We start from the raw sequence: 26,674 nt of genomic DNA, 5'->3' as shown, positions 1-26,674 counted from the left end.
GGAGGCTTGCATAGTAGCATAACAAAATGATTTTACTATTTATATATCTTCTCTTTTGCTCAGGACAGTTAACATCAGGAGCAAGGTGATCAACGGTGACTAAAGGTAGTGCTGCTAAGGTACTGACCTCAGTGGTTTATTGGCTCTTTCTATTCCACTCAGGAGAAACAAGTTGGACTTGAAAAAAGAGGAATTTTATGTGCAGTCTGTTTTCAGCAGGAGGGCAAGTGGAATGGCTGGATGGGCTTGAATCTGGAGCCAGAGGGACTAAAGGGAGAGCATGAAGGAGGGAGCAAAATGGAAGTCATGTCTATTTGCTGCATGACCAAAGTGGTGTTGCCTGCAATAGTCAAGCAGGAAACGAGGTGTGTGTTGGACAGAGAAGTAAATAATTGTGGTGTTTTGGTTTTCAGGAGGGATAAAAATTGAGGCTTTATGAATTTGGTGAAAGAATCAGGTTGCTTTGATGTGGAAGTGGTTCTGGTCTGTAGTGGGACTTGTGTTCTGTAGTTTCCAAAATAAGCTTCAATAAATACATATTTTAGGGTAGCCCATGGAGAAAAATATCTTCAGGATTTTAATATTCAAGGAGAGAGATGCCTGTGAGGACTCTTCAAATGCACTTGGGTTGCTAGGGCAGATTCTGTGCATAGGCAGGAATTCAGGCACAGTTTTCATGGGCTTTATCTTGTTCCTGTACCACACTGTGATGCTGTTCCTCTGAAGTCTCTTTGAGTTCAGTAGTGGCAGATCCAGCCACAAGTGTGCAAATGTCAGACCACCAGACAGAAGAAGCTGCCCAAAGGTTTTAGGTCTTGCCCATGTTGGCAGGATATATGAATAGCAAAGCATTGCTCATGTGCAGTTTTAAGTTGTTTGTGACCAGATGTGCTTCTAGTACTCTTTAACTGCATAGTGCAACTGAGTTTGCAGCCTTCTGGGAAAACACTCAAATTCATTATTATTATAAATCCAAGACCAGTTACTGATGACCTGAGGCTGTATCCTGTGCACTGCGCAAAGAATTCAAGCAAGACTATGCAAGAAACACCTGCATGGCTTTTCCAAGTGGTTGCCAGAATATACAATGGTCGTCAGCAATTAAAAGATCAGGGAGATAAGGGACAGGATGGACTTCAAATTCTTCATATTTTAAATGGGTTTTAAAGCAATAATGTAATTTTTCAACACATAGCACCATTGATCATGAGCGTCAGGAGAGCTCAGAGTACTACAAATCAATGTAGCAGGCTGTATGTTCTTTAATAAGTCTGTGCAAGGAATGGGAGACAAGAGGGCTAGTAAAAAAATTGGAAATATCTTAGGAGTTTGCATGTATTTTCTGAAGGAAGTTTAGGGAACTTCCCTCACAAAAGTTAGCTTCTCATTTGATAAAAGTTTCTTCCTTATATGCAATTTTTGTGTCATCTCTGATTTTGAGTCTGGGACATGTCTGATGGCTGTGACTGCTTGTTTGTGAAGGCTCTTTATGCTTTCTCAGTATACAATTGTGAAATGTCTGAATGTGCTTTCATTTGCATTATTTCTTTTATGTCTTTCTTCTCATCCCAATTTTCAGTTCCCTTTTGTCCTGAGAAATTAAATAATTTTCTTTTTTTGGCAGAAAAGTGACTGCCTTGTTGAAGTAAAGATGGCTTTTTCAGCTGTGTCCTTTTGCTGCATCCCCCAGGCCAGACTCCCTGACAGGTCACTCTGTGATGGCACCAGAGTCCTCTTGGGAGCAGTGGGAGCGCTGTTATTCATGGCAGTGCCAGGAAGGGGATGCCAGGGCCAGATGGCCCCCTCAGAGCCCCAAGGCAGCCTGGGCCGCACCACACGCAGAGTGCCTACGTCAGGAGGCACAAGGCAGCCAGCAAAGAGCCCACAAAGCAGAGAGGCAAGCTCCTGTTGCCAAATACCATGTCCTTGTGCTCTGCATGCCTCATCAGAAACGATGCAGCACAGGCTTGATATTCAGCTTCTTCATTGCTCTGCCACATCAGTAGGAGGTTTGCTCCTGGGGCCAGTGGCCTCCTACACCACACCGAGAGACACCCGTAGGTGAGGTGAGGGCTTGCTCTCCCACCGTGCGGTGAGCAGGGTGGTACCTGGATGTACGGCTAAGCCCTGTGACCCTCCATGTTCTGGAGGGAGGCAGCAGAGCTGCAGGAGCAGCCAGAAGGGGGGCAGCAGGCAGTCAGCAGAACAAACTTGTCCTGTGACTCCCATGGTGCCACGCTGGTTAGTGCACGCTGTCCTCCCACCCTCACCTCGATGTGGTCATGCTGGAAAAGACGCAGCCCCTCCTGGGTTACATGAGTCACTCTTCACCTGCAGACTTGCTGTGATGTTGTGTGCTTGCTTGTAGCCCCTGTGACTTACAGGTGAGTCAGGGCTAGCCGTTCTTGTTCTCTCTTGCCCCAAAACACAAGGTCTGGTGAGCAGCAGCAAAGTGCCTGGAGCTGTCTGAAAGCTCAGTGACACTAAGTTGTGTGGGAATGTTGATCTGCTGGAGGACTGGAAGGCTCTGCAGGGAATTTGGAAGGCTCTGCAGGGAATCTGGACAGGCTGGATTGATGGGCTGAGGCCAGTGGTATGAGGTTCAACAAGACCAAATGTGAGGTCCTACACTTCAGTCACAACAACCCCAGGCAGCTCTACAGGCTGGGGGCAGAGTGGCTGGAAAGCTGCCTGGTGGAAAAGGACCTGGGGGTTCTGGTTGACAGCAGCTGGACATGAGCCAGCAGTGTGCCCAGATGGACAAGAAAGCAAATGGCATCCTGGCTTGGATCAAAAATAATGTGGCCAGCAGGAGCATAGAAGTGATTTTTGCCCTGTGCTCAGCACTGGTGAGGCCGTACCTCAAGTGCTGTGTCCAGTTCTGGGCCCCCTCACTACAAGAAAGACACTGAGGTGCTGGATTGAGTCCAAAGAAGGGCAACAGAACTGGTGAAGGGTTGAGAGAGCATGTCTTGCGAGGAGAAGCTGAGAGAGCTGGTGTTTGTTTAGCCTGGAGAAAAGGAGGCTCAAGGGAGATCTTATCACTTCTTACAACTACCTGAAAGGAGGTTGTAGCTGGGGGAGGGGAGGGTGATGGTGATTGGCCTCTTCTCCCAGGCAACTAATTATGGGACAAGAGGAAATGGTCTCAAGCTGTGCCAGGGGAGGTTCAAGTTGGACATCAGGAGGAATTATTTCATGGAAAGGTTTGTTAAACGTTGGAATGGACTGCCCAGGGAGTTGATGGAGTCACCATCCCTGTAGGTGTTCAAAGAAATGACTGAATGTGGCACGTAGTGCTGTGGTCCAGTTGACGTGGTGGTGATCAGTCAAAGGTTGGATTCAAAGATCTTGGAGGTCTTTTCCAACCTAAAGAATTCCATGATTCTGTGACAGTGCCTTGCAGGTTTGAGGCAGGGGTGCAGATGAGGGCACTTCAGCAAAAGGCTAGTTTTTTGGAACTATACTTGGAGAGAATTTAATGGACAGTGACAGAAGGATGATGGCTCCTGTTTTTCATACAGTGTGGGAACTGGGCTAAAACAAGGTGAGTTGAAGGCAGAGGCTAAACAGCATTCATCCTTGAGTGCTGCCAGGCTCCTCAAAGCTACTGTGTGTGGCCTGCCTGTGGCCCTTTTGGCTAGCAGTCCTCTGATGAGGGTAAGCCCTGTTCTCTGAAAGGATGTGGCAGGCTTCACCAGCTTGCTTTCCTGAAGTCCCTTGCTTTGAAACCTGACCCGTGTGCAGTTCTCAGTAAGGACCATCCCATCAGTGAGGCTGTTACCAGAGGTAAGGGTAATGCCTTATAATCCTGGCAAAAATCCTATTCCAGAGCATCTGTATTGCTTCTCTATCAGCACACCGACCAGCATGACTCAGGGCATGTGCTCACTCCTGCATTAAGAAAAGCCTACAGCAGAGCACTAGCCAGGTCCATGGACTTTATATTTATCCCAGCACATCAGAAAGTGCTGTGGTGTTCATGTGCACCATGTGCGCTTTGTGCTATGCCAGTGACATTGTCTCCACTGACAGGCATGACCTGTGGGACAATGGAATCCTGTGGCAAATGCCTCAGACAGTAGATCACAAAAATGTTGCTTTTAAAATGTGTCCTAATGTACAGAAAGCAGGAAAGCATGTCATATACAGAACAGCTTCCCTCTCTGCGAGTTATTCCAGGAGAAGATTAGTGCCTTTTGATTCTTCCAGTCCCTGCCAGTCCACAAAAAGAAGAAACACAATGTGGGGATGGGATGCCATTGCTATGACCGGATTGCTGTTGCCACACAGTCAGGCTGCATTTGGGGAAAGGAAGCACTGCCTGTTCCTTGTGCTGTAAGACTGGAGAGTATGTGTGTCCCCTTCATGCAAACCCTGACTCTAACAAGCTGGGTGGTCTCAGTGGAGACTTTTAACCTCTCTGCACTTCTGCTTCCCCTATGAATGAAATGGGGATAGTAATAATTAACTGTTTCACAGAGGTACTGTGTTTTCATGTCCGTAGAGTGCTTTGAAGGGGTAAAATACTTAGCACTCTTGAAGCTTTTCAAATGCAGCTGTATTTCATTGCATGTAAAACAGAGAGTGATATATTGGTTTAAAAATGTATTTGAAACTCTTGGTAATTAGGCAATAGGCAATGGCAATTAATGCTCTCAGTTGTGGTGTTGCTGCTCTTCTCCAAAATGCAGCTCATTTAAAATGCTAGCCCTATAATTTATTAGCAATATTTAATACCTCAGTGACCATAAAACTGAGTGTTTTATTACCACTGATTAACATATGTTTGATGTTCTGCCCAGTGTTACACAATCCAAAACAAATTACTCTCAGGAAGCTGGATATTATATAAATACAGAAAAACAATAAATAATGCATTGAAGAAACAATTTTCTGTGGGTTCTAACATGCCACAATCTCTTCAAATGACTTAGGCTTCTTAGGCAATTTCTTAGTCTTCCAGGAGCGTTTGCACCAAAGGACACACTTCACACTATGCTGGCTACTACCCCTGCTGCAAGTTTGCTGGTGATTCCTGGCATCCTGTCAACCTCTAACACCACAGTCTACTCATACCCTACAAGAGGAAACATGGAGTTGCTTGGTCAGAGTGTCTTCAGTTATCATAGTCTCCTTAATAAGTTACAGATGTGTGAGAAAAGGAAAGGCTCTTTTATATTTCAGGATGCTTTTTTATTTTCTGTCAATCTGGTGTGAAGAAAAAGAGGAAAAACTTGACAAACACTCTTATTCATTTTTTTGTTGTTGTTTTCTTGAGCCCATTTAAGGCACAGCTTGGATAAGAGTAAGGGATGAGGAGAGAGAAAGTTGATTGACTTAAGGAACACAAACTGCTCAGAATCAGATTGCTCTCATTCAAGTTTGACGGTGTAGTTGTGATGGGTACCTGTTGAAAATCACATTAGATGGTTAGATTTTCATTGACCATGCCCAAAACTTCTCTGCAAACATCCATGGTTTCAAAGATTCCAGCTAGAACTAAGAAATCCAAATGAGATAGGTCCAATTATATAGCTGATTTATACCTGTTCAACCCCACAGTTTATTTTTCTGATGACCAACAGTTCCACCTCTCATAAGACAAGGTTTCACATTGAGAGCTAGCAGGTATGTACAGCAAAAGGCCATTTGCTGAGGATTTTACTTTTGCTTAAAGTCATATTTCCACTGGGGGAAGGGGAATAAAATTGTTTCCACCAAATTGTGGTGCTTATTTTAGGAGAACAAGAAAGCAAGTGTTGCATTTGAGAAAAATTATTCTTCCTGTAGATGGATGGATTTGTTCTGAAGAGCCTTTGCTAGGGATCAGGTGGATAATGCCCAGACACAAAATGTTGCTTGCCACCCTGAGGAACTTGCTGTTTGAGTCTGTGATGTAGAAGTGTGAAACAGGGAAGAAGAAACAGTAAGATGATAAGTTTCTAGCTGCTGTAATCCAGCCCTGGCTCCAGCACAGTGAACAGCTTAATGGCTTCGTTCACACTTTTGCTTGGCCATACAGTCTTTGGAACCTCAAAAAATTTACTCAAAACCTCAACCTCAAAAAGGTGCTGACTGCATACCCTCCCTTTTCCTTAAAACCTTCTCTTGCACCCTGTATGTTTTAGCAACAGGAGGTTTAGTCATTTAGCCAAATGGGATCAAGAATGGGTATTTTGTTTCAGTGGCTAACTTAAAAATGGATTAGGTCAATAAAACGACTTATTTTCTTTCTTTTGGTGAAAAAGAAAAATGAGAAAATTCATGTTAGGATCAACATGGCAATTCCACTGAGCTTCAAACAAAAGGATTTATTCCAGTTTTGGACTACTTAGCTTTCTTTCCTACTCTTATAGAGCAACCTTTAAATGTAAATGGCATTGCACAATGACAATTGAAAATTTTGTTTTAAAAATTTTGAAAAAAAACCACTTTCAGCGGCTCTGAAGTGTGAAACTTGTCAAGTTTTGTTCTCTGGCTTTTGAACAAAACTGCACTTTTGAAGAACTTTCCAAGAGGAATGTTGCCTGTCTATTCATAAGCCACCTGATAAACAATTTCCAGGACCAGACCTAAACACTTCCCTTTTCAAGGAGCTTTCTGACGAGTCACTAGATGAGATCAGAAAACATTGGTTTCGGAACCGTGTTGCAGACTACTTACTACATATCCTAAAATTTTCACTTCTTTCTTCATATTTTAGCAATATAAAACAGTTTTGTGTTGACACCAGGGAGAAGTGTTAAACTGTCTTGCTGTAACCTTGTTGTGCGCAAACTAGAGACCAGATGCTGCAGGCTCTGTGTATAAAACCTATTGCTCTCACCAATGTAGGCAATTTCAGCCTACCTTTTACAGTCCTGGAGAGTATATTCTGAAGCTGAAGAAAGGTAGGAGTTTTTGTTGCTGACGGTGCTAAGGCAGAGGACATTCAGCTCTTTCTCAGGTTCACCCCTAGCCTATATGAGAGATTTTTCTCTGTAAAACTCTTCTCATGAACATCTGCTAATTTCTCTTAGAAATATCAAGAATAAGGTTGTGAAAACACCAATTAAAAATTCACAAAGAATTGCTAGTGACTTGCTTAGCATTCGCTGAGGCAGATGAGAGATTTGGGCGCCAAAAGATAAAAGGATTTTGACACTGTGATTTATATGTTAAGAAGCCTCCCCCCTCCCCCATTATCTTTTTTTTTTTTAAACTCCCCTCAGTCCTACTGCCCTGCAGCATTCCTTTTTGAGAGAGGCTAAAGCAACTTTGTATTTTCTCATGAGTGCATGTCAGTGCATGTTCCTTAATTCTACATCTGGCTTAAGTGCATTCAGGTGACTCATAACTTTGTGCTTAGGTTTTTTTCCTCTTTCTTCATTTATCAACAACAATATTATGTGGGAAGCTTTTTTTTCCTCCTAGTCTACTAACTTGGAAAGCCATGTGAAGTGAGCAAATAATGAAATATTACACAAGATAGCGAGAGGAAATGAGATTGCTCTTTCATAATAGTTTGATGAGTTAAGATCCCTGCTGCTATCTGGATTTATACTCATCCATGTTGACAAAGCATACTGCTAGTCTATACTGAAGTGGCTTATTTTTCTTCCATGCATCTGCCATAGCACAGAACTTTATATTCTTGTCACTCTTGATGCCTTAGACTAGGGCACACAAGTTACAGATTTTGGGCTATGAGAAGTCATAGAATTGTAAGCACCTTGGGTTGGAAGGGACCTTAAAGATCATCTAGTTCCAACTCTTCTGCCATGGACCTTTCAACAGACCAGGTCACTTAGAGCCCTATCCAACTTGGCCTTTAACACTTAAAAGGAGGAGATATCCACAACTTCTCTGGGCAACCTGTTCCATTGCCTCACTACCTTCACAGTGAAGAACATTTTCCTAATGTCTGATCTAAACCTACCCTCTTTCAGTTTGAAGCCGTTCCCCCTTGTCTGTCCATATGCGCTCTTGCAAAAAGTCCCTCTTCATATTTCTTGTAGGTTCCCTTCAGGTGCTGAAAGTCCACAATTAGGTCACCCCTAAGTGTTGATGCCTTAGGATTATTAAGATTTATAGCAAATATGGATTTTTACAGATTGGATGGATTGGTACTACAAAATTGTGGAACCCCTGGACACTCACGAGGACCTTATGTATTTGCTGCACCATAAAGTGCTTTATTAAAAGAACTGTTTTCTACCTTAACTATAATAATATTGTCCAGAAAGTTTTTTTTCTATTTTAGGCAGCAGTGTCACATGTCCTAGGCTGGAAGAGTGACTGGGAAATGGGACAAATAAAATGTATGATAATCTCCTGAAGTCAGTGTTTAGCCAGCAATATGGGTGTATCCTAGGTGTGGGAGGTTGGGTATATACTCCAAAAACGTGTCAGCTGCCCATGCTGGATAGCTGTAGTATTTCTTAAATATCTGATTACGTTGGCTACTGTCAAAGTCAGGCCACTAGTCAGATGTGATATGGCTGTTCTTATGTGTGTGTATATATATATGTATATATATATATATATATATATATATATATACATGTGTGTAAATAGCAGAAGCAGGTAGCGTAACTTGCTAAAGGCTCTTTCTAAAACTTGATACAGAACAGGAATGGTGACTGGCTTCTGAACTTGAGCTGCCTGCCAGGTATGGTTTTCACTCTGGGACTCAATGTATAGGTTTGCCTTGGTACTCTACTTACCTGTGATGCTGCTGCTTCAAAGAGGTCTCAAGAGGGCCTTAGGCCTGGACTGAGCTGGGAACAAAGCTTCTTTGCCTTTGAGAGGCTAAAGAAAGTCAGATGTCTTTCTGTTTCAGTTATTCAAGGTAAGAGTTGTGCATGGGTCACCTTTCATGCATAATAGTAAAAAGCCTGTTGTTTGTTTTCCACCCACTTATAGAGATTTTACTGATGATTTTCTTGCCGTCTTCCACCCAAATGAATCATGTGGGAAGTCACTTGGAAGAGTCAGAAGCAAACCAGGTGCAGACACTATCTGTTCTTCGTATCTCTTATGTACAAATATAAACAGAAGGAGATGCTGGAGATCAAATTAGCTTTGAACTGTCTGCCCATTTGGGGTAAAACATGATTCTTCATTCCAAATATGTCTTGGCAGTATTGTTAAGGGTGCATTTTATGTGTGAACCTTATGCCATATTCTATACATAACACAGACATGGCTTTCCAGAAGCCTCTTCTTACAGGCAATGTGCTGCAGGCTACGTCATCTCCCAGGTGCATTGCTTAATGCTAATCTTCTGAAATGCAAAGTTCACACATGCTTGACACATCCCTGTGTGCAAAAAAATCACCCCCTGAATCCAAACAAATACCTGTAAATAGCTGCAAATAGAAGTTAATTTGTCATCTGCAGCCCCAGTGCAATTACAGCATACAAGTCAGACAGAATCAAAATAACCTGAAGTCCTAACCACCAGGGAATCCTGAGCTCAAGCCAAGTCTCCTTCTTGTGCCTGCCTTCATTGTGTGTGCTCAAGTATAAGACTGAGCATTGTTAAAAGACCTTCTGAAAAACAAACATGCAGGGTCTTTTTTCCCCAAAATACAGCCACAGTCTTGCAAAATGTCATACTTCAGGGAGCTTGAGCCACTCTCCGGAATTGCCATCCTTCATGGGACTTTTGAAGGAAGACCTTTTGATCCCATTTTGTAGAGCAGATAAGCAACTATTCAGTCTCATTTGGCTTACAGCAGCAGACAGATCGCTCATATCTGCCCTGTATTTTGAAGCCATTCTAGGCAACATATTTTAAACTAGATCTTACAATATGAAATGCAGAAAGAGTATCATAATTCCATTTTTGCAGTAACTGCCAATATTTTTAACAAGGAACTTCCTCAAGAGGCTTCCAGATTTAGTCTGGGATAAAGCTTCTGGGTAGAGTGTCTGTCTTCCAAGGGAGAAGGAGAGGTTTGTACAATGTACTAATTTGTTTTTCCATTCAAATTAAAATGCTACTTCATAACCCAATCAAAGAAAGAAAGAGCACCACCCAGCAAATAAAATTTGCTGAAAATGTTGCCACTCGGCTTTCACAAGTCAGTGGAGTATGTTGATGCCAGAGTGCTTGGCTTGCTTAAGTCAATATGGCAACCAGAGAGATGGCAGGAACCGAGAGGTGTCTTCCGTCACTGAATGCAAACTGGCCTGTTGCAAAAGGAATTTCAGCAGGCCTTTTGTTATTCCCTGGACTAAATGTCCTCTGACATCAGTGAGGAAGCAACTTCATATGGAGCTGAGGTCTTCTTCACAGCAGTATATTTTCAACACATGGAACCATTTTAAGCTCATTTTATCAACTCTCTTTTTTCCCCAAGCACACATATCCATAAGTGCCTCCTTCACTTGTAAAGGTACAAAATGGATATGAGGGTGCCTTTTGCCCACTGAGTCAAAATGGACGTATTATCCCTGCTCATTAGTGAGGTAAGCCATTGTTAATGCCTGCAGAAGCTTTCCAAGCTCAATTAAGTTGTAGCACTGTAAAACAAATGTTTGCAATAGGGCAAACTTCTTCAGCTTACATTCGGCCAAAACCGACAGTGAGTAGTCGGCAGGCTGCCCATATTTAATTACATTATGCTCTGCCTGCAGTGTACCACAGGCCTCTGGAGGCAATCCAGGGCCATATATATCTTGTTTATATTTGCTTGTAATTTTTAATGATTGACTGAATTTTTGGAAAATTATTATGTTTAAAATGCCAAAGCTTTGTAAATAGATGTGTTAAGACTCTGTGCCTTGACTTTAAGGAGTTGAACTTTGGTAAAGCTGCCATGGAAGAAGAGAGGGAAGAAGTTCCTGTAGTTTATAGCAATACCAATTCAATATGCTTTGTTCCCTTAGTCACCAGGTCTTGTTTTTATGTGATCTCAGTGGATGTTGTTCGAAGTTTAGCTGATTTGAGAGCAGGATCACATTAGGCATATGAAGGTTTGAGGGAAAGATTAATGGCTTACAAGTTCCAAGGGAGTGAAAGGCTGATGGAGACAATTCAGATCGTGGAACTGTGTTGCTACTGACCCCAGATATCTGTCCTTCTCAGTCTTGTGCTGCTCCTGAATCAGCCCAAGAACTGTCAAAACTAAGATCTCTGACTGGGGATTCCCAGTGACCACCATTTTCAGATCCTATTTATTCCCTTGTGATGAAAATGGTAGGATTTTGGAAACTGGTTCCAGAGTGCACATACTTGCATGCGGAGTCACCCAATGCACTGATGTGCTGCTCTGTGATCATTACCACCTGTCTGCAGAAAATGCAAGCTCCTTGAAAGATAAGTCCTTTGTAACTACTCAAAATAGGTCTTGCTGTATTTGCATCCTCTCATCGATTAAATTGTCAAAAGCAGTGAATAAATGAGGGAAAGGCAATGCCTGGCAGATTGTTACATATCCGGATGGGTAAAACTGTGCTAGAAGAACAAGAGTTTCTGAAACAAAGTTTACCAAGAAAAAAAAAAAAAAGGCTTTTAAGTCTTCAACTGGAATTTGCCTCTGAACAGCTCTTAAAAATGAAAGTGTATAATGATTTTGAAATAAAGTTTCCAAAGTTGTACATCATTTTGTTTACGAGTAGCCTGAGGGAGAGAAATTCAAGAATCCCTTTCTGAGTTTCTCAGATTACCTGAATTTCATCATACGTAATAAGAAAATTATTTTGTATTAAATATAAAAGGTGGTTTTCAACAGTTAGAACTTGCTATAATTTTATTATGCTATAACTTTAAAATTTTATTGTGTGTGAGTAAGATTTCCGTACTTGTTTTTTCTTAAACAAAGGAATTTGATGTTGTTGGTAATATGTATTATAGTGCCATAGCATCATGTGATGCTTGCCAGGACCAGAGCATTGTATGTTGGTGCAAAAGAAACATATAGAAAAATGCACTCTCAGCCTTACCTGATGTCTGCCTGCCAGTTTGGTTTTATCTGTCTTTGTTATGGGTAGTGTTGGTGATGCACTGTGCCCTGTACAGGGGATCAACTTTGTCTGAATTTCATGTCGGCTTTCTGGGCAGGCTTCAGTAGGACTCTGAATGACATTTGGTCCATGTACTGATCCACTGTACAGAGACAGATTTTACTTCTCGAGTATCAGCAAGTGTTCAGTTGTAAGCAGTGATCATGTGTTACTGACTTCAAAGAGATCCTGAGGTCAGTCAGAACTAAGTTTATTTAGAATTAAGTGTAATGGCATGCCCTAATAACAGTTGCAAAGTTTGAACAGTTTGAACAAAAGTAAACCCCCAAAAGAGGTTGTGCATGTCCTTGCAAAAAAGGCTTCTGGATCTTTAATCTCTGCCCAGGTACTACAGCAATATGCTGTATGCAGAGAGGCAAGTGGGGGCATGTGCTGGCAACTGGGAAGATGGCAGTAAACCAAAGTAAAACAATCAAGGGCAAATTCACCTCATTGAAAAGGTGAAAAGTGAATATAAACTATATTGCACAATTAATCCTCCATTATATCATTGGTTCTTGCTTCTAAATGGAGTTTTTCCAGCTGCCCTTCAGTATATTTGTGTATTACTTATGTTCTTATGTTGTTCATGTTTATCAACTGATAAAGCTTTCTAGAATTCAAAATGCATCTCTTAAAACCTTGCTTCAGAGGAAGAAGAAAGGATTTAGGATCTTATTTTAGTTATCCAAAGGTCAGCAGGCAGAGAAGAGAAATTTCTACAACTTTGAAGTAACTTTTGCAAGTGCTCTTTTGTCCTTGGGGATATACGTGTGTCTTGGGAACAGAGATACTCCAGCTGACTTCATGTGAGCTAACTGCCAGCAGGACCATGCACAGTAGAGCGAGACCAATTTTGGCTCTCTAGGTCATATTTTACCCCAGTTATGACTACTGAGCCTGAGCTATTGATCCTTGAGATCTCACAAGAGAGGAGTCTCTGGCTATGGCTCATGTATATCACCATCAAAGTATGTATGCACAGAGTAAATCAGATTTAGCTGAATTTGTTAAGCAAGTTATGGATCCAGCTTATTCACAGTAGGCACGTTTTGGTCTAGAAATAGGTGATAGGTGGCAACAGTACCTGTCTCAAAGTTCTCAAATTCTACCTTGACAAGATTTCCAGGATCAAAAAAAAAGTGGGTGTATCCAGCAGAGCTACACATTTTGTCCTAAATTTCTGGACCATGTGCATCTGGACCTTCATTAGCATGGCTGGGATTCAGATTTGAATGCAGCATAAGGCAGGAGGCTAGGGTGAAATATTTAGTACCTCTGCATGTCAGTGCTTTGTGTGTGCTGGTCGGGTATCTGCAGTAACCACTGTTTCTTGAGAAACTGCGTCCTAAGTCAGAGAGACACTTTTTACACTCTGAAGCCCACAGTGACTATCCTGATGAAAATACTGTGAACTGGATTTTGTTCTTACTTTTAATGTGCACTGTTTTCCCCCCTTTAATCTGCGATAGATTTGTGTCAAGGGTCTGGTTTTAGGCCCAATGCTCCCACTGGGACAAATAAAACAAACAGAGGTCAAGTGACTAATTCAAACCCAAACAGTGCACCAGCCCTTCAGCTAGGCTTTTAGAATGAGCTTAATGATTTTTAACTCCTTGCTGTAGCTGCTGCTTTGAACAGTTCCCAGCAGGCTGGCTGTCAGGTCCATCAAGCTGCTAAGGACAACAGTCCTGTTCCTTGGTGTTGTAACTATCATAGTACAAATTACCGTAAGCCCAGGGAAAAACATCAGTGTATGGACAAGTATAGTGCACAATTCTGCATGTGCCTAAAAATGATACTGGTGTCAGCATTCAGGGGACATGCTGCCTGCAATTAGTCTTCAGAAAAGTGGAATCTGCTTTATATATGGTGACTGTATGACTGACCCTTGAAACTGAGGTGGTTAACAGAAGGATATAGTGACACATTCAGGACAATAGGTACTGCCTGATAAGCTGTTCTTTGCAACCACAGAGGCCTGTGATAGGAGCAAGGGGGCAGAACTGAAGCACTAGAGTGCTAGACAGCCGACTAAAGCCGATGTTGTTTCAATTAGAGTTAGGAAAACAATGGCCCTGTACGTCACCTCGCCTCTGTCCCTTCTGCAGGAGCCTAGGGCTTTTTTCCATGCTCTTCTTGGAGTTCATTCTCCCTCTCCTAGACATGGCTATCTGGAAGGGATGAACAAAAACTTCTTCCCCTTGTAATGCTGCTTGTTTCTTTCAACCAGGGGGCTATTCCTTGCCTACTTCTCACGGTGAGCTCAGTGCTCCAAGGGGAATGAGAAGCCACTAGCAGGCTTCTCCCAGTTTGGCCAGCTGCACAGGGAGACAGAGACAGCCTTTTACCAGGATTAGGAACTGGGAGGCCTTGGAAGGGAAAATGCCCATAACAAGAGGGCCTTCTACATGACTCCCACCAGAGGGTTAGGACTAAATGACACAGCCTTGTCCATAGCAACTTGTCTGTTCCAGTTTTATATGACTCAACAATAGAGTTTCCACTGTTTCCCTTGCAAGACTCAAAAGAAAGCAGGTCTTACAGACCAGATAACCCTTCCTTATTCATGTGGAATAATCCCACTAAGAAGTCATTCATGGGTAAAGCAAAGAGAAGCTGTCCCTAAAACAGCTTTCTGCATATATTTGAGCCAGTGGATTCCGGCTTGTACACTGTTGTGCTTGTGGAGCAGAACACAGACTAGAAGCAGTCTGGGGTGTGCAAATTTAACTTCTCAGCAATAGAAGAAAAACACCACCACAAACAACTCTCCCTGTCCTCCCTGCCCCCTCCTCCCCCAACCCCATCTTTCTGGGTTCTGCTTGAACGGAGAAGTAGAGAAACAGGTCATGGCAGGAGTTGTGCTTACACAAACAAGGAACAGCATCCCCCACATATAACACAACAACCTCTAGTAGGTATTTCAGACTGTATGAAATATTGAAGCCCTGTGTGCATGTTTTAGGTAATATAAGCATCTGAAGGAAACAAATTTAGCTTCTCTGTCTCTTGCACTCTTTCATCTTAGGAGTAGTGAGGTCTATGACTTATTATGAACCCTCAGCAAGAAAGAAGTATTACGCACTTGCGTAAAGGTTTTGCTGAGCTTGGACTATCAGATTGTGAATGCAACAGTGGTCCCAGGCTCTGGAGAGAGGCCCCTGAAGTGCTGAAAGACAGGTGTCTTTTCAAGCAGTTGACACAGCAGTTCCAACTTCTCCTTTGGCAATCTGCACTTCAAATGAGTCAAGTCCAGTGGCCTTGATAACAGAAGGGACTGCCTTTGGCACAGCTCCGTAGCTTTGAGCAAATATGCTCTCATATGCACTGCAAACAGATGCCAGGTAGATGATGTCAGAGACAAAACCAAAACCTGTTCCTACTTGTATTGCAATCCTTCAGATAGATTGGGGTTGTGACGAGTGAGGCATGGTTTGATAACTTGTCCAATGGGACAGCTTCAGGGGGCTGTGTGCTATGGTCAGATGAGGAGTGACATGCAGAACAATGAGGAACCCTGCAAGCCTCATCAGCCAGTCTCCCTGAATAACAGCTTGAAAGGATTAAATCTTTGGCTGGTTGCACCTTACATTCAACCAGACCATGTGCCTAGAGACAGCACAGCATGATAGTGACAGCTCAAATTAGTGTGCTTTTGGTGAAGTTCTTAAAATCACCAGAGTTAAAAGGAGATCCTGGGGTCAGATGTGACAGTATCCAAGAGTCTGTTAAGTTTCATAGTTGATAAAGAGCAGAGACAGTTGCACTAGCTGTTTGTGAGGAGAATAAAATCACCTCAGGCCTTCTCCAGATAAAGTTTAAAAGTGATTTCCAAGAAACTGATTAGTGTAGTCAATATGGGATTTGGATCAGGATTTCTTTGGCATTTTTGAAAGAAACAGTATTGGAGATTTTGTTTATGTCCAGGATTTTGACAAGTGGTTAGCTGCTTTAGGACTTTTTTAACTGGTCTCACTTCTGGGAGATCAGATGCAATGTCAGGCCAGTGCTTTCGTGGATATGTTTTCTTGGACGTGGTATATTAAGATAGCAAAAGTGTCAGCTAGTTCGCTTGAGAATAACGGGATCATGTCCCCATGCATTATGAGCAGGTAGCTTTTTTTGTCATGTTAAAAATGGATTGAAGGTCTTGGACAATTTCTTGGCTGGCTGTTCTCTAATGTCAGTGGGAAACACAGGGCACCATTGATTCTTTGACAGTCAGTCTTGCTACATGGTCAGCATGAACAGACAAACCAAGGAAATATTCCAGCAGCAAAGCTTGCAGTGATGGTGAAGCAGCACAGTCTGGGACCACATCTGCAGCAGCAGGTTGCTTGGAACATTTGTGTTAGGATTTCTTACTGACTTGCAAAAATGATAAGGTTCAGCAAAGTATTTCACTTCTGGGGTCATATGGATTTAACTAAGAGTTTTAAGAGAATCAGAGGAGTGACCTGTGGTTTACATAAACCTCACAAGGACAACTGTGTATGTTAAAATTTTGATTCCTGCAACAGTAGGAAATGCTTCTCTGTAAGTCATGCACACTTTTATCTATTGCTATTAAATCCCTTGAATGAAGCATTAGGGGCTTCATTCCTAGATAGAAGTACATTAAGGCACTAATATAGCTTCTCACAAATAACCAGAAGTTATGTCTGTTTCTGCGAATTACCACAGAATTGAATGTGACTTGTCCAATAATTTTGGACACCTCTATGTCCTGGCAAGTCTATTGCCATGAAAATTCTATGGAGAAAAGGTTGTGAAGTTCAGCAGTTCATTCCTTTTTCTGTGGTAGAAAGCTATGCTAGAAGCTGAGCTATCCAAGGAATGCCTGTCTGTGTTTTGGCACAGAGGCTTAATGGATTGTTCCTATCAGTATCTGAGAGACTGAGGTCATCTGCAATGCTGCAACAGTCTGAGAAGGGTGGCAGTAGACCCATCAGTCTTGCATTTTCTCTTTATAAGTTAGATACTCGGTTTCTTAACAATCTCTAGAGTTGTTCAGAAACACATGACAGACAGACACATGCATGTACAACCCCAGGCAGAAACAGTGCTGAAGAATATCTGGAAAGCAAATTTTCAGAATTCATTGCAAAATTATTGATGCAGCAGAAATTCCAGACTGGAGATGCCCGACTTCCCACTAAGCTGGTAGAGTCAGTCTTAAGAAATACAGTCACACTGATAAGAGTACATGGACAAATATGATCCACTGAAATAGAATCAGTGTGGCCACTGTAAGGGGAAGTCTGATAGCATTCTGAAGTGTGTCAATAAGTCTGTGGATAAAAGGGATTCAGCAGACACGTTATGCTAGGATTTTCAGAAGATCCTTGATGATGTTCCACACCAGAATATTTTAAAGACATAAAATTGCTGTGGGGTTAGAGGAAAGGTTCATTTTCAAACTGAAAGCTGATTAAGAGTGAGGAAATTAAGGGTTACTTAGTGGCCACTTTTTCATGAGGGAGGAAAGTCAGCAGTAGTATCCTTTCTGGATTGCTACTGGGACCATTTTGATTCTGAAACACCATCAGTGACAGAATAGGGAGTGAAGAGTGAAGTCTATAATATTTGGATGAGCAATTTGACGAAATCAAATGCTACGCCAATGGTGAACAATCAAAGAACCTCGTAAAACTGAACAAACAAAAAGGTGGTGGATACACTTCACTGTAGGTAAATGAGAGGTAATTAGTTTAGGAAAAAGTGGTCTCAACCAGGCTGTGCTGTACTGGACTCTGAACTGTATGTTATCACTTTCATAAAAGAAATCTTAAGGTCATTACCAGTGATTCCCTGAAATTCTTGTCTTAATGTGCTGAAGCAGATAAAAAGCCAACAAAGTCATGGGCATCAGCAGGATGATATTGTGAATGAGACTGCCATTTTGCTTCTGTGTAAAACTGGCATGTCCACATCTTAAGTGTTGGACACAGCTTTATTCTCTGTATCTGAAGAATCATATAGAGGAGACAGAAAATTCCCAGAGGAAGATAGCTAAAATGATTAAGGCAATAGAGCGATTATCTTACAATGCAGAGACTCCTCAGATTAGAAAAAAAAGGCTGAAGGGGGATATGATTGAGGTCTGTATCCCATGAAGGTGATGTATAAACTAAATGATGAAATTTTACTCAGCATGTCCTGTAATACTAAAAGTAGGGAGCACTTTGTGAAACTAATAGGAGATCATTTAAAAGACATAAAGTAATCCTTGATAAGGTAGATAATGAACTTTTGGACTTTCTTACCCAGGATGTTTGGGAGGCACAGTGTCAGCAGGTTAAAAAAGTGATTAGACAGACTCACAGATAAGATGTCTATAAACAGATATTAAAGGGAACAAGCAAGGATATATATACCCTCCAGCACTAATACCACTGCTATTCCTGAACAGATAAAAGGTAAAGGGACCACAGAAAGGAGTCTTGCTAAATAGCATCACTTGATGTCCCATGGTGTCCTTGCCAATGATCAGCTATTTGTATGCTTGACTGGGTCTAATTTCATGACAGGTTTTTCCTCAGCAATAACACTCTATGGCAAATCTGCAGCAGATGCTGATATATGTGTTAAGATTGGTGTTAGTGTACTTATGACTACCACATGCTGCATGACACCAGTTGCCTTATAGCTTGGTAAAACTGTTGTAGCATGTTTCTTTGTGGGGCTTTCTTTGGGACTTCTTTTCTAATGAAATGCTGAAGCTCTTTGTCAGACTTTGGGTGAAGGGGAAGAGATGTTCTGTACAGACCAGCACAGGGACGATACTGTAGCAGAACAGTGCTAGTCCTTATTTCCAGAAAGTATTGGAGTGAAATAAAGTTTTTTTCTAAGCGCTCGTGAATGCAAGGAGGTTCTTGATACAGGAATTACTCTTTGAATAGACCCATAGTAAAAACTAACCTTGTAACTTCCAGAGCTATCACTAGTATGACCCCTGTAGTCTCAGAGATAGGACAGGGTGGTATTGACCCTACTATACAGGCTGATGCAAAAATGCAGCTTTTTTAACCAACACCTGTCACTGCTATGGTCATGAATCCTCATTTTCTTGCTGAAGAAAATAAGAATAATTGCTACCCTTGGATCAGCAGGCTTTTGTGTTTCCCATGGTTCTTTCCAGAAATGATTCTCACTGTCTTGGAATGAGTGTCTTGCTAAATAAAGGCTATCACAGATGTTTTCCCCAGCCTCAGCAGAGAATTGGGTGTTTGCTCTTGGCTGGTGATACCGATGTGGCTGAGTTCCCCAAAGTTCCAGCGAATTTCTCAATGACAACTGTGATGATAAAATGTGCTCATAGGGGTTTCCAAAAGATAAATCTCCTTTATAGACATTAAATCTCCTTTATAGACATTTGCATTCATTTGGTGCAAAGGACCTTTTCCTGGGTGACTGTCAAATAAATCATAGAATCATAGAATGGTTTAGGTTGGAAGGGACCCTAATAATCATTTAGTTCTAACCCCCATGCTTTGGTAGGGATAGCTTCCACTAGACTGGGTTGCACTAAGGAAGGAGATTCAAAAATCTCCTTCCATTTCAAAATCTCCTTCCATTTCATCTTGCCATCTCTAGAGGAGACAATTTCTCGCCAAGCTGCTGATGTAGTATAATAGGCTACACAGGTAACAACGGCCTCGTCAGCTTTCTGATTTTGCTTGTGAAATTGAAATTGTGGCCAATGACTAATGATATAGCAGGCAATAATTGTGCCTTCAGCAAGACTGCAGTTTTGCTGGTTTTCTCCCTGTGAGGCAAAGCAAGAACTATGAGAAATATTATGATGACAAATGTCTGAGTCCCATAGAACTACAAAGGGAATAGTCTGTTTCTGATTTGGTCTGTCTATCTTGTTGGCTTCAAGATGATGTAAAAGTCATGCATAAGAATCTCATGATACATCTTGAATTCCTCAGTCTATCCCAGAGTTGTCTCAGATTGTAGGAGGGCATTTGTATCCTGCAGTGGCAGAGCTTTTATTGCAAGTGCTTACTGATTGAAGACTCCTTTCACCTCTCAGTGGCTCCAGAAGTCTTGCTGCTTGTTCCTATCCCTTAGCAGGATCCAGTCCTGATGATCAGAAATTTGATGGCTTAGTTATGGAAAAGATTGCAGAGACTTGAAGTAGCAAGTAGACATAACTTTTTCATTGACAGCACTATGAGTTACAGCAGTGAATGAATGGCTGTCCTGCATTCCCCTGGCTGTTGCTGGATTAAGAAAGAGGAGAAGGAACAGAATACAATATGATTTTTTTTTCCTTTGGTATAAATCAGATAAAGAGCACCTCAGATAGAAAGGGATTAATGCTACATAAAATTGACGTGCTCTTATGCATATCTTACCTGAAGGGAATGTGGAAAGACTGTGCACCAAGGAATTGATTATTGCTTCTTTGAAACTAGAGTAATTCAAGTGTGAGCCTGCTTGAAATGCCTGTTGGAAACCTATTTCTGACTAGAAACATTTAGAGATAATTTTTCACATTGATATTTACCATCAAGAGCCAGAGCAGAGAGAGAAAGATTTTAACCTCTCACCTTCCAGAGGGGAGCCCAAAAGAGAGGAGGAAACTGCCAGGATCAGCATTTCCATGAATGAAATAGTAATCTACCTTGGACTTCCGTCATCTTCTTTCAGCCACAAAACTGGGATGGAGCAAAAGCAGGAAAACCTCTGCATGTACATGTAAGGTGGAGCGTTTTGGTTCCTGCCTAGTAGAGAAGACCAATCCAGCAAACCTATGGCCACCAATCTAGTTATCTTCAAATAGTGAGAGGAAATCTATTAAACAGAAGAAAAAGCTACTGTGAAAGTACAGGTGATGTGGAACAACCACTTACGGGTTATGTTCCTTAGGAAAACCCACAGGAGTGACTTTACTTACTGACTATCTAGACTGTCTAATCATCTTTCCATACTGATAAGTTGGTGCATAGAAAAAGTATGGGGGATGATGCTGACAGAGGACATAGAAGCAAAAAACGCACACACTTTATTTATGCAGAAAGAGTAGGCCCTCAAAGCTACAAAACAGGCTAATTGTTTAATTTAATGGGAAATTGTGGGAGAAAATGCTTATTGAGGTAAATTGCCACTGGGGGAACAAATTTAGAAATTTCTTGACTTAAGTGCTTTGCAAGTCTGGCTGATGCTGAAATACAGCTCTGGAGTGTAATTTGAAGATACCCATTTATCTTGACCTGAACAAAGAGTTACCAGACAATACCTAAAATCCTGAAGAAAAGCCTTGGGGAAGCTAGCGTGCGTTAGTTTTAGGAAGTGTGGATTTACAACAGGATGCGACAGCCATTTCTGGTTTGCACCTGAAAATCATCAGGTTCTCTCCTCCCAAATATCCACAAAGTCCTTTTTCAGCTTTTGTCCCTGATGCATTTCCCAAGTGGTAGGAGAAAATCATGATTAGGCAGGGTAAGAGTTTCGGTCTCCCACACTCCTGTGAGATTTTTTTAAAGGAAGACATGTCAGGGAAGTTCCCAGTAGCTCACTGTAATGACTTTTATCTAATGTCTAATGGTGTTTGTTTATTCTAAGCTGGATTACTTTCATCTGCTTAAAGGATGTAATAAAACTCCTTAAAATTATTATGGGAGCACCCACTTTGATTAGCTTTTGGCAGGTAGTACTGCCCATTGTCACACAGACACCCCCACCTAATTGTGCCCCTCCGTAAACAGTACAATATTTGGTCATTAAAGCCACAAGAAATGTCTCATATTACTCAAATAAGACGGTACTTTCCATTTTAGTTTACCTCAGGCAAATTAAACAGGCCCCCTTGAAACAGTGACAAGAAGAGTTATAGGAGCTTAGCACCAGACACCAATTATGATTTGAGAACTAAATGCCATAATTAATAAGACATATACTTTAATCTAAAGCAACTCAACTATGTGGCTGGATAAAGAAAAAAGGTAAGGGTAAACTCTGTAATTATAATAAATCAGTGTACTGAGAAAGCATGTACCCTTGAGGTATATTCTTTTATTCTGCAATTAACTTTCAAGTGTTTTGCTTAATAACACCCTCTTCCACACACATATAAAAAAACTTCCTTGCATTCTTATATTCCCCAGCCCTCTGAATAAGTGTTCATTTCCACGGGGACTTTTTCTCCTGTCTGTGGGTGATAGGTGTACCAGTAGCTGTGCATGACAGTTCTCCCCCTCACTGTGGGCTTCTTGAGGATACTCCGTGATGGCCCAGTTTTGCCTTTGTGAACAGCAGCAGGAGCAGTATTTGTAGATGCTGCTTGGCACAGAGCTGAGGCAGTGCTGAGTGCTTTTGAAACTTCTCTAGCATAAAGAAAGCTTCGAAGAAATACAGTTTCTTACTAGTATATAAGTAATGTGTATTTGTATACTTGGGCTTACATTACTATCTGATAAATAAAATCATGCGGCTTCTATTCCTTTAACATATTTAAAGGACAGCATAATGAATCCTTTCAAGAGCCTTATTTATACAAAGCTCTGTTTTTGCCATATTCTGCCTTCTGCAATAGACCTCTAGATGTATTAACCACCTTGAATTTCTCCATGCTCTTGCTAACAAAGATAGATGAATGTTCCCTTGCTTTTTAAGACAGAACAGTAGCCTCTTCTAATTTAGAAAATTATGTGCCAGAACCAGACAAGTGAAGAGGAAAGAAGAAGGGACTGTTAAAAGTGAAGCTTTGTGAGTATAAGATGAATGTGTCAAGGTTAAAGTATTCCTCTAATCCCAGAGTGAGGAAGGAAAGCTGAAGCTAATAAAGTCCATCCATGCAGTTTTATTCACTTGCATGCACTTTACTCAAAGGAAGAGGGTAGAGTCCAGAGACCAATTACAAATCACTCGTCTGATTCTTTTAATCCCTTTATTTCCATATCTGATCAAAATAAAGATTTAGTTTTTTCCTTTGTTTAAGGAAAAGAAAAATCCTAAATTCATCTGCAATACATTGTTTTCTTTTATTGACATACAACCTCATATTTTATTCTGAAGCTTTTCAGTTCCTCTGGCTATCAGTTTCTCATGGCTACACATGGGTCTAGATTTGTGTTTGTTCAGCATGGTTTCTTGCTAGTTTGATATGGTTTGGGAAAAATTGAGACCATAAAGCTCAATTCTATTAGAGAGTCCCTACTTTAGATTGACCCTTAGCAATTCCCACTGGAACCAGTGCCTGGAAACTGGAAGGACAAGAATATGCACAGCAGCAGACAGAACTGATTTCTTAGTACTTTCTGGTTATGCAAACGTACTTCTGTTTTCAAAAAACTGTGGTTTTTTCTAAATAAATTGTGATACAGCTGCACCAAGTTTTAGCTACAGACAATCAGAGACAGCATGAAGGACTCATAGTAGAGCAAGAGCAGAGGAGGTCACTGCATTTCTGAGGATTCACCTTCAGCAGATCATGTATTTGTGAAGGGTACAATGGAGCTGTGCAGGGTAAGGCAAGGATGGTCCTTCTCACCTAGGAGTGTTTCAGCTATTACTGGTCATAAGGAATGCAGTGAATGACTCAGAAGCTCAAAGTAGTTTATTCAGCACCATGATGAAGGACAGAGAAGGTTAACAGAAAACCCACAACTTAAGGGAGTACGAGTGCAAAACTCTGCAAAGCCCTTAGTGTATGTATTAGTGTTTGGACATAGACACTTGTAAAAAAAGCTTCTCTGTCAAGTGTAAAAAGATGGAGCACTTAGTTGAACCTCCCACTGACCAAGGATACATAATATTATTCTCTATTTTAGAAATTTGCTCTCTGTATTTCATTGGTCCTTTGATTTCTTAAAATATATATTGTTCTACCCAAGCCTAATTAATAGCCTATATTATCCCCCAGTAGTGCAGTGTGAGTGAACATGACAGTTACTTCTGGCACTCAGTGTGGTAGAACATGTATTTTATTCTCTTAATCATGATACTCCAGATGCAAGAAATGCCCCACATCAATGAAGAGAGCTTCAGCCCAAGTCTGCTTTGCAGGTGCTAACTCTGCAAGCTCTTTCTGCTCCTTATCACTCATTCCCTCCCTGTTGTTGTTTCACTCCGAGGCTGTGTGTCTAATGCTGCTCCATAGCAATGAGAATAAAGTGGGTGCCTGCGAGACAACAAACCCTGAAGTCTGACTGTTGCACTGCTGGTGATAAGATGTAAGCTAAGATTGCATAGCTCTCCCAGCAAAGAAGTCTAGCTGTGAGTGAGATACTCTGAGCAAAGCTCATGGGATTTGATTCTCTCTTCAGATAGGGAGAGCCCCAGTGATGCAGAGTATCTTATCAGATCAACCACCTGATTTTACAAGATTTGCAGAATGCTGTGCCTGTGAGCTAAGGCAGATGCTGAGCACTGGGTATACGTTGCACTTTCATTCAGTGATGGTGTAATTTCTTAGTACCTTGCGCTGTCACTTAGAAACTGTGCCTCGTGTTAGAAGGACTCACTTAGTACCACACCAGTCTCCACCTCTCACTGGGCTCTGTTGAGAATTTTCTATAAAGAATTACCTAAATGATGTGAATTAGCAAGAAAAAGGCAGACAGGACCTGTTTGAATGTCATAGAAGAAATTCAGAGTGCAAAAAGATTTGTACTCACACTGAAGTCATGCAGTGGCCTGGTGTCTGCTCTGGGTTGATACACTTAGTACAACTTGCTTTACATGGGCAGGAACAGAGAATAAATGATTATTTAAGTGATGTGTGTGTGGAGTTAATGAGAAGCAGTGAATGCTACTTAAAGCTACTGTGCCATGGTTTGCTCAAATGTCTGGAGAATCATCCTTTCCTGGTATTTACCTGCATTTTTGCTGCTTCTCTCTGCAGTACCTTATTAACCCGAAGGAATTGTGAGCCTAGTCCACTGACTGAATTGGGTTTGCAGGAGTTGTCAACACTACTGAGCTTAATCCATTTGTATAAGGGTATTGAATAACTTTGTTAACCTCTTTACTGTTCCCTGGATTTTCACACTTCTGTGACAAGTATGAACTATTCCCTAATTTGGCATTACTAGGCTAGAATATTGTTACTAAAATATGACATTGACCTAGTAGTCACTCTTTGTGTGCTTATTTTTCTAATGTGTGTTTTGTGTTTAGAGAATGGAGAAAAATAAAATGTACATGGCTAGATATCTTTCAATTTGTAGCCTGTGCTGTTATTTGTGGGAATAAATCTGGTTTGACTCTGGATGAAAGTTTCCAAACCACATGGAGAATCTATTGCTTTTGGAAGATACTTGTATAAATCTGTGCAACAGGCTTGACATTCTCAATCTACATCTTGAAGCACTTGCACAAGGTGGTAGAGCTTGAGTTCCTGGTCACTCCTTTCATTCTAGATAATTTCTTTCTTGGAACCTAAGCTGCTTTTAAAAGTGATGTGAGAACATAAAGTCATTTAGACGTCTTTAGTCCCTGTCAAGTAATCAGACAACAAAGTCTGAGTCCAGATCAGCGTGCACCTGAGGCAATAATTCTCTTTAAATCTTTCCTGTGTTACTGCATCCTTGCTGTTTCTGCCCTTGCTCTCAAGCATCTGGGTTGTGTTTCTATGCTGGACCATGTCAAGATGCTTTCCTAGTTCATCAGATCATTTGTGGGAGACCTTGTGAAAGGGCATTGGCACACTCATGTGATTTTCATCTGCATTGCAGAGGTTGGGTTTCTAGAGGACCGAAAGTAGAAGTGTCTACAAATTGCAGGTTTTGGGATGAGGTTTAGGTGTATAAATCATTATATGCACTTGAAAAAAATTTTACTTTTGCTCTTAATTGTTAGAATTTCCAGCATATTTTTGAGTTTGGCAAGATTTCTTTCCTTTGAGTGCATGAAATCCTTGTCCATATCTTTTCATGTATCTGTATTTATACATATGCTACAACTAAAATCAGATTTAAGGGCAAACACTGTGAAATATTACCTGACTATTTAAACTCAGATTGTAATATGTTGCTCGAAGGCTCTGGACAATATTGCTTGAACAAAGGAACTTTTTTAATCCAAAAGGGTTTGTTTACTGTAATGACTCTCAAACCCAATCAATATTTGTTTTATTAACCTGTTGGGTGGATTCAGTTTAAAGTCTTAGTGTAGTTTGTTTGAAGTGGTTTGTACTTGGAAGCCCTGTGAGAGGTAAACAATACTGAGAGTCACAGCAACAGTGGCCTATTGTATTGAGCTAGTCCCTTTTGTACAGAGACTGTTGACCACTTGTGTTGTTTTTGAGGATATCAGCATATGCTTCTTTCCTGACACAACCTCAAGCATTCAAACATCCCAAAAGTTGGTAAATATTTATCTAGAGGCTTTAAAAATGTTTTTCTCACAAGTGTTTGCTGGCTCTGCTGTGCAGTTTTCTTCTCTTTTAATACTGTGGTACAGATGCAGGAGGAGGTGAACAAGATCATTGTTCACAAACATCAAGAGCAATGCAGCTGCGCCTGATTATATTAAATCATACGATGACGCACCATTTTTGACATATGCAGCTTCTCTTTATTGTAAATTAATCACCCTAAGATTCTATTTTCATTAGTTAGAACATTAGTGTTTTGCCTCTTTATGTTTTGAATTATTTAGAATCATCATGGACCAAGTTGTTTATTTACATAATTAGCTCCATATGCCTTCCCTATATTCAACA

This window comes from Chiroxiphia lanceolata, chromosome 4, assembly GCF_009829145.1.
Source record: "Chiroxiphia lanceolata isolate bChiLan1 chromosome 4, bChiLan1.pri, whole genome shotgun sequence".
NCBI classification, from domain to species: Eukaryota; Metazoa; Chordata; class Aves; order Passeriformes; family Pipridae; genus Chiroxiphia; species Chiroxiphia lanceolata.
The sequence above is the reverse complement of the archived record's forward strand: the minus strand, read 5'-3'. Positions refer to the sequence as shown.